Below are 6456 nucleotides of genomic sequence, written 5' to 3'. Positions count from 1 at the left end.
AACACGCAAAGCAAAGGTGAGACCGAGACAAGAGGTCACTTGAATGTACCTATATACTTGCATGTACCTTAAATATACCACAAACAACTCCGTTCAAGTGCTGAAGACCTTTTATGGAGGAAAGGATAATTCCTTGTGTTAGGAGTTATCGCTCTAGCCCTTCATCTCGCATCCCGGACTCCTCACACGGGGGACACGGAGTAGAGCTCGCTCAGTCTCATTTTAAAACTAGCTTTGATATTAGCACAATTACTTCCACACGGATAGCAAATGGAACTCATTTTCAGGCAGGGGTAATTTTGCCAGCTGCAAAATGAATCAAAGTCTGTTCTAATAATACCGGCTACATATTTTACATATAATAATTTCCCTACTCTCAAAGCATGTCAAATATCTACCAGTATAATAGATTGCTGGCTGAAAATGGGGAGGATTAAAGCCACGAGAGAAATTAGGTCTGTAGTGAGATTATAAATAACATCAGCGTAGTACCAAGCTCATCCCGTCTTGTCTTTTCTTGTCTCATCTCTTCCTCAACAGTTGCCAGCCTTTCGAATGACAAACCCCACCGTGTTTTCCACGGGCTGTATGGGCTCTGGTATGGTTTGTCTTCCTTGCTTTCGGTGTCCTGACCCTCACTGCAGCACCTGAGCACCTGGGATGTGCTATAAAAATCTGTAGTGCTCATTCCAGGGAAGCATCCAGCATTAATTTAATAAACAGCAGATGTGAGATCAAATTAACGTAAAGCTGAAGCGCGAGTTACATCCTGAGGGCCAGGTCCTGTGCAGCACTGAGCACCCATCCTTCCCACAGCAAGCAATAGGGTAGCAGAAGGGCAAAACCAGCATCACTCGGTCACACACTGCAACCACACATTCCCAAACATCCATGCAGCAACCAGAAAAAAACCCCACTTCTTGACACCGCTTTGCTCTATGAAATCTGGAGGGAAGTGGTCCTCAGCACAGACTGCCCGCTCCTCTGCTCCTTGCTGGGTCCAGCGCTGCTCCGTTCGTGCCCAGCAGCGCTAACCGGGGAACCCCGGGTTTCAGCCCGCCTTTTTCCAGCAACAAGCACCAGAGAGAACAAGCCTGACAAATTCCCAAAGGCTCATGGTGGGAAATAGGATTTCTAAAGGCTATTTTTCAAGGAGGCTGGTAGCCTGCACAGGTCATGCATTGGGCGGCCAAGCCCAAGGGATCCAAGATCAGCTATTCCCTTTTGAAAACCTAGGCCATAAATAATACAGGTATCCTTGACTACGGGCCCTCCTGCGCAGAGCTGATTCAAATCCCATGGACAAACCCCATCCATCTTCCCCTCGCCTCGCTTTCTGTGCTGGCGAGCAAGGGACCTGGCAGGCAAATACTGCCTTTGGATTAACCCTATAAATAATTTTGATTAAAAAAGGATTTCCTTCTTTTGGAAATTAATCGTAAATCATCATTTCCTAGAAGTGAAAGGTTTATCCCTCACCTCCCTGGCCCTGTTTTTAAATGATGTGGGGAATGAGCATATTTTACAGAGGTTTCTGTGCCTTGAAGTGACCTTGTTAAATCTCACTGCCAGCTTCTTTCTGCATCATTGGGCCATAACAAAATTTCCATCAGCTCCTGTGTGTATTTGGAAGGCGATGCCTTCCGCTGGTACATGTGCGAGGGGCTCGGTCTGCCTGGGACAAAAGATGCCATTTAAAGGTTGTGATGATTTTTTTATTGTGGGGGAAAGCTGCGACTCTGGCCTGATTCTCAGGCACCCGGCTCTCAGCCGTCTCATTATTCTCATCTTCCTTTGTCTGACAAAGACGTGGGTAATTTGGGTAATCCAGATGTTCACAAAGCCCACATGCAAACATCCCAGCTATTGAAGGCTGCAGCTGAACTAGCCACAGCTAAGGCAGTGCTTCCCCCAAGGGAATGAAAATCTCAGACTTGCCCTGGGAATACGGACAAGCCAGTAACAAGCTCGGGCACGAGTGCTTTGGGTCAGTTAGTAGAATGCCATGGTTTTGTGAGGACCTGGTAACTCTTGAATCCACTGTCTCACCTTCTGCACTCTGGCATATATTTTCCCCATTTTAGCCCTTTCTGGTTCAATACGGAAGAAATTCAACTTCTCAGGGAGGCAGAGGCACTAAGAGGGAATCCTAGGACTGCATCTTTTCTTTGAATTTGCCCTCTCTCTCTCCATGGTCTCGCCTTGGATGTCACTGCCAGCGCTCTAGGGCCAGCCCTTGGCCTCTGTTTATTTTGTAAAGCATCACCTGCATGCTTGATTCCACAGAAGTGGGACATAGTAATGATAATATCTCCTCACTGGTGCCCTGTTTGGGCTTGACACAGGGGGCAAAGCCAGTTAAATGCTTGAGAAACACCATCTTTACATTCAAAGGTGATCTGATTTTTTCTCCCCTTGTCTCCATTCCTGCGATAAAGGGGTTTGGAACGGGAGAGAGATCTCTTCTTTGTCATTAACAGAGACTTCAGGTGGAGCAAAAGCAGTAGGAAAAAACCCAACACTGAAGGGGGACGGATCTCCTTTCAGCAAAATGTGCACTGAAATGAGCAGAGCAGAGGGACGGGCAGGGCTGTTTCTCAGAAGAGCAGGCTGTTTGCCTCTGGGGAAATCTCAAGGTACTGCTGGCCTCACACGAGTGACTGATTTATTCATGGTTATTGCAGATTGTCTGTGAAGTGCCACAAGACTTTGAAAGGCATTTTTACTAAATCAAATACTTTTACTGTCTAAAACTTTTGGCCATGCAGGGAAGCTGACACACCTCCACGAGAGTAAAAACAGCGAGGAAAAAGCAAGGGTAGTGATGATCGTTTCCAAAGCAGCAGATACGGTTATGAAGCCCAGGCTTCTCCCAGGTTTCTTCCCCTCTTGGAAGTTGGCTGTGAAGCAGATGGGTTTCCAACCGTGCGATACTACCAGAGCATCCTGGTGGCAATGATCAGACTCTGGGTCATGGCTTTACAACAACTACAGCGTCCACAGCAAGAAGCCAGCTTCCCACTGGTGATGAGCAATGCATCCGATGTGAGAGGCTCCAAAGCACTCAGGGCCACCGCAGACACATGTCCTCCAGCCAGGGCACCAGGGTCCTGAGCCAGGGCAGCCCCCACAGCTCCAGCCATGCGGAGGTGCTCAGTGGGGCGTGGAGTGGATCACATCTTCACTTCACAGCAGGGCAGGATTGCTAATGCAACATCTCTCCCTCCTCTCGGCAAGCTGATTATGATTTGAATCCAAGCCTGATGTGTTAACCTAGTGTGTTGCCTTGAAGTCCACACACATTACTGAGCTGGGAGTTAAGGCAGCTCAGCACCATGCAGGATTAGCTCCATAATGAAGCTCTGGGGAGCATCCAGTTGTATTGAGCCCTGGGCAGGCTGTACTGATGGAGAGAGCAGGGGGAATTCTCTCAGCACCTTTGTCTCCTGGCTGGTTCCCACCTCTCTCTTCCCCGCAGCTGTGTAACATGGTGATGGTTTTTTTCTCCGACCATTGACTCATGGTGTCAACAAAATGCACTAATGCAGACATGTCGTCTTCTCTGCATTTCTCCTCTCCCTGTTCCTCACTCAGACACATCTTGCGAATTTGTGAATAAGATTCATTATTAATAAAGCAACAAGAGGATTTGTGATTCTAGCAATGCTAAAACAAAGCAACAAACAGAGTGAGACAACCATGGAAAATGGAAAGGAAGCAAAGCAGCAAGTCATGGCCTCATTAAGGCTTTCAGCTCTATGACTATTAAAGACCTCATGTTACAAATCAGATGAACCTCTACATCTTATTTGTAAATGCCAGACTTCATTGTAAAGAGCCCCTAAAGAGCAAGGAGGCAGCTTTAGCTTCTCTCGAGATCCAAGAAGATGGATTTTTAAATTAGAGAACAGAAGCATGTCTCTCCAGACAAGTTTGTTCTCCAAGGATAGCTTTGGTTTTGCTGCCTAGCTTTGTAGATCTAAATTAGGCTCTTGTCCTTCCTCACCAGAGGGCAACTGCTGCCCAATTTATTTGCTAAAGAAATCTGGAGTTGACTGATTGACAAATCCTTTCCCTTTTCTCTCCATAATCAGCACCAGCTACAGATCACATCTTCCCAACCAGTACAAACCTGTCCGAGGGTGCTGCATGCTACAAGCAAAGCAGGGCTTGATCAGAGCCACAGTGTAATTAGCCAGATGAGGTGGCTGAGTAAGTCACAACCTCCCGCAAGCTTCTGGCCTGATGCATTAATGTGAAGTGAAATATATCTGCTAAACACCCCGGGCTATGAATGTCAGGGGCTCAGCGGTGCACGTACCATCTGCCCAGCTGGAGAGCAGGAGCTGAGAGCTTCTCCATCCTCCTCTGGTTGGACCGGTGGAGCTCAGGAGGTGCTACCTTCATTTGAAGCCCTCGATCTCCATGCACAGATGCAATCTAGGACAACACCCATGCCAGGCATCAGCCCCTTGATCAGAGGGTGTTTTAGCCAGGCATGGAGAGCAGAGCAGAGCAATCCAGGCTTTCTGATGCCTATTTCAAGTGCTCTCACCGAGGCTGCTCTGAAGGCAAGGATGAGATTTGCCAGAGAGAGACACTGCTCCAGGCTCTGTCTTGATGACTTCAGGCTTCGGTTTCGTGCCCACATCAGTGTGAATGTGATCTGTGTCCTCTGTGCAAAAATCAGCATTAAAAAATGCAGTCAGTGCTAAAAACTTGGTCATAAATATTGTGCTTGGCACTAAGCTTTGGCCATAAATATTTCCTTGGTTAACCAATAGGAAATGATAGCTCTTAAATCTCAATTATAGTTGAGTAGTAACTGGCTCACACTCATTGGCACTGGGGTCCTGCCTTGCTTCTGTGGGAAATTAGGGCAGCTTTCCCGCAGCTTCTGAAGAAACCCCAAAATGCTGATTTCTGGTGAGTCCCAGAATTCAACAGCATTTTTTCCTTCTTGAGTTTGGAAGAGCTAGGATAAAAAAATATATATATATATATATACACACGCTTCCTTAAGCTCTGTCCAAAATCTTCGTGCAGTAGAAGTTGTAATGACACTTCTGTTCCAGCTCCTTATTTTCCACCAGTCTCCTCATTACTGCCTGGATTCCTTTGTTTATTAGCTGACAGACAGTTTTAGGATTGAATTTTTAGAAGTAGTGTCCAAACAAGGGAGGAAAGTTTTTTCAGGAAATCTATGGGATTGGGAGTTGTTGAGTTGCTACCATCCTGTCTGGTAGAGCAGCTATAATCAAGCCAGTTGAGATGACCTTTGGTACCTGCTATAAAGTTTGCATTCAAAGACAAAAAGTAAAACCAAAAGGGGTTCAGAGCATCATCTTGTTCCGGCTGCCAGACAAGCCATGGCCACACTCACTATGCTGCATCTCTCCAGTGTGCACCCAGGGAGGGGGAGAGCAGGCAGGCCAAGAGCTCCAGAAGAAAGATGCCATAATAGTCTGAATTAGGGCCAAAGACCATTTCTCCCTTTACAGACCTCAGCACATCTCTTTTTGAGCAACGGATAAGAAAGTCTTTCAATAACCGGGAAGGTAGCACCTGGTTTGTCTGTGTCCATCTCCCACGGTATCCGTACCTTCAGGCTCACAGCTTCTTTCTGCTCATTAATCCACATGCTTCTAGTATTTTCCTGCTTTTTTACATGAAAAGAAACATCAGCCATCTGTTACTCCCACAGTTTTCTGGATCACAAGGGTTTTGTTGATTAAGGAGGAAGTTTTTCAAAAAGGCACCCATTTCCCATGATCTTCCCCTAAAATTACAGCTGTTTTGCTTGCTTTCAAAGCAGAAGTCCTGCATATTAATAACACACCGGCCTTTCCTTGGGTCCAGATTCATATACAGCACATGTATTCACACAGCAGTTATTTATTTACAGCACTACGTCTTGCTCAATCTGAGTAGTGGAACACAAACACTTGATTTCAAGTGCCTGAGTATCTTTGGAGATCTGGACCATGCCCATCAAAGCATTGTCTGCAAACCAAAGGAGTCTGTCGCTATTTGAGAACACAGTTATTTTTTTCAAAAATATTTTCTCATGATGTCTTTAGGCCTCATCCTGCCACTATAAATATCCAAAAGTCCAGGGTTATTTATACCTGTGCTGTTTCTTGTTTTGCCAATGAAGAGGATTGGGCTGGCACGACTACAATAAGTCCTCTCCCATCATGACGACTGCAGAGCTCAGAATTAGCGTGAAGATACTTTGACATATTTTATTCCCAATTCAATTCTTCTTCATTTGGCGTAGACTGGCGTCCCATATGGCCTATTGTTGGACTCTGCACCAGCTGAAGGGAAAGCATCTTTGATTGACACTTGAAAATACCAAGTTGTGCCTTTGGGCTGGCTCAGGCTGAAAATGCTCTTGGCAAATGGAAGTAGTCATGTCATTTTTATTTCACTGTTCAACGGGAAGAAGGCATT

This window comes from Egretta garzetta, unplaced genomic scaffold (assembly GCF_000687185.1).
Source record: "Egretta garzetta isolate BGI_Z169 unplaced genomic scaffold, ASM68718v1 scaffold158, whole genome shotgun sequence".
Lineage (NCBI taxonomy): Eukaryota > Metazoa > Chordata > Aves > Pelecaniformes > Ardeidae > Egretta > Egretta garzetta.
This window is presented reverse-complemented; position numbering follows the sequence as displayed.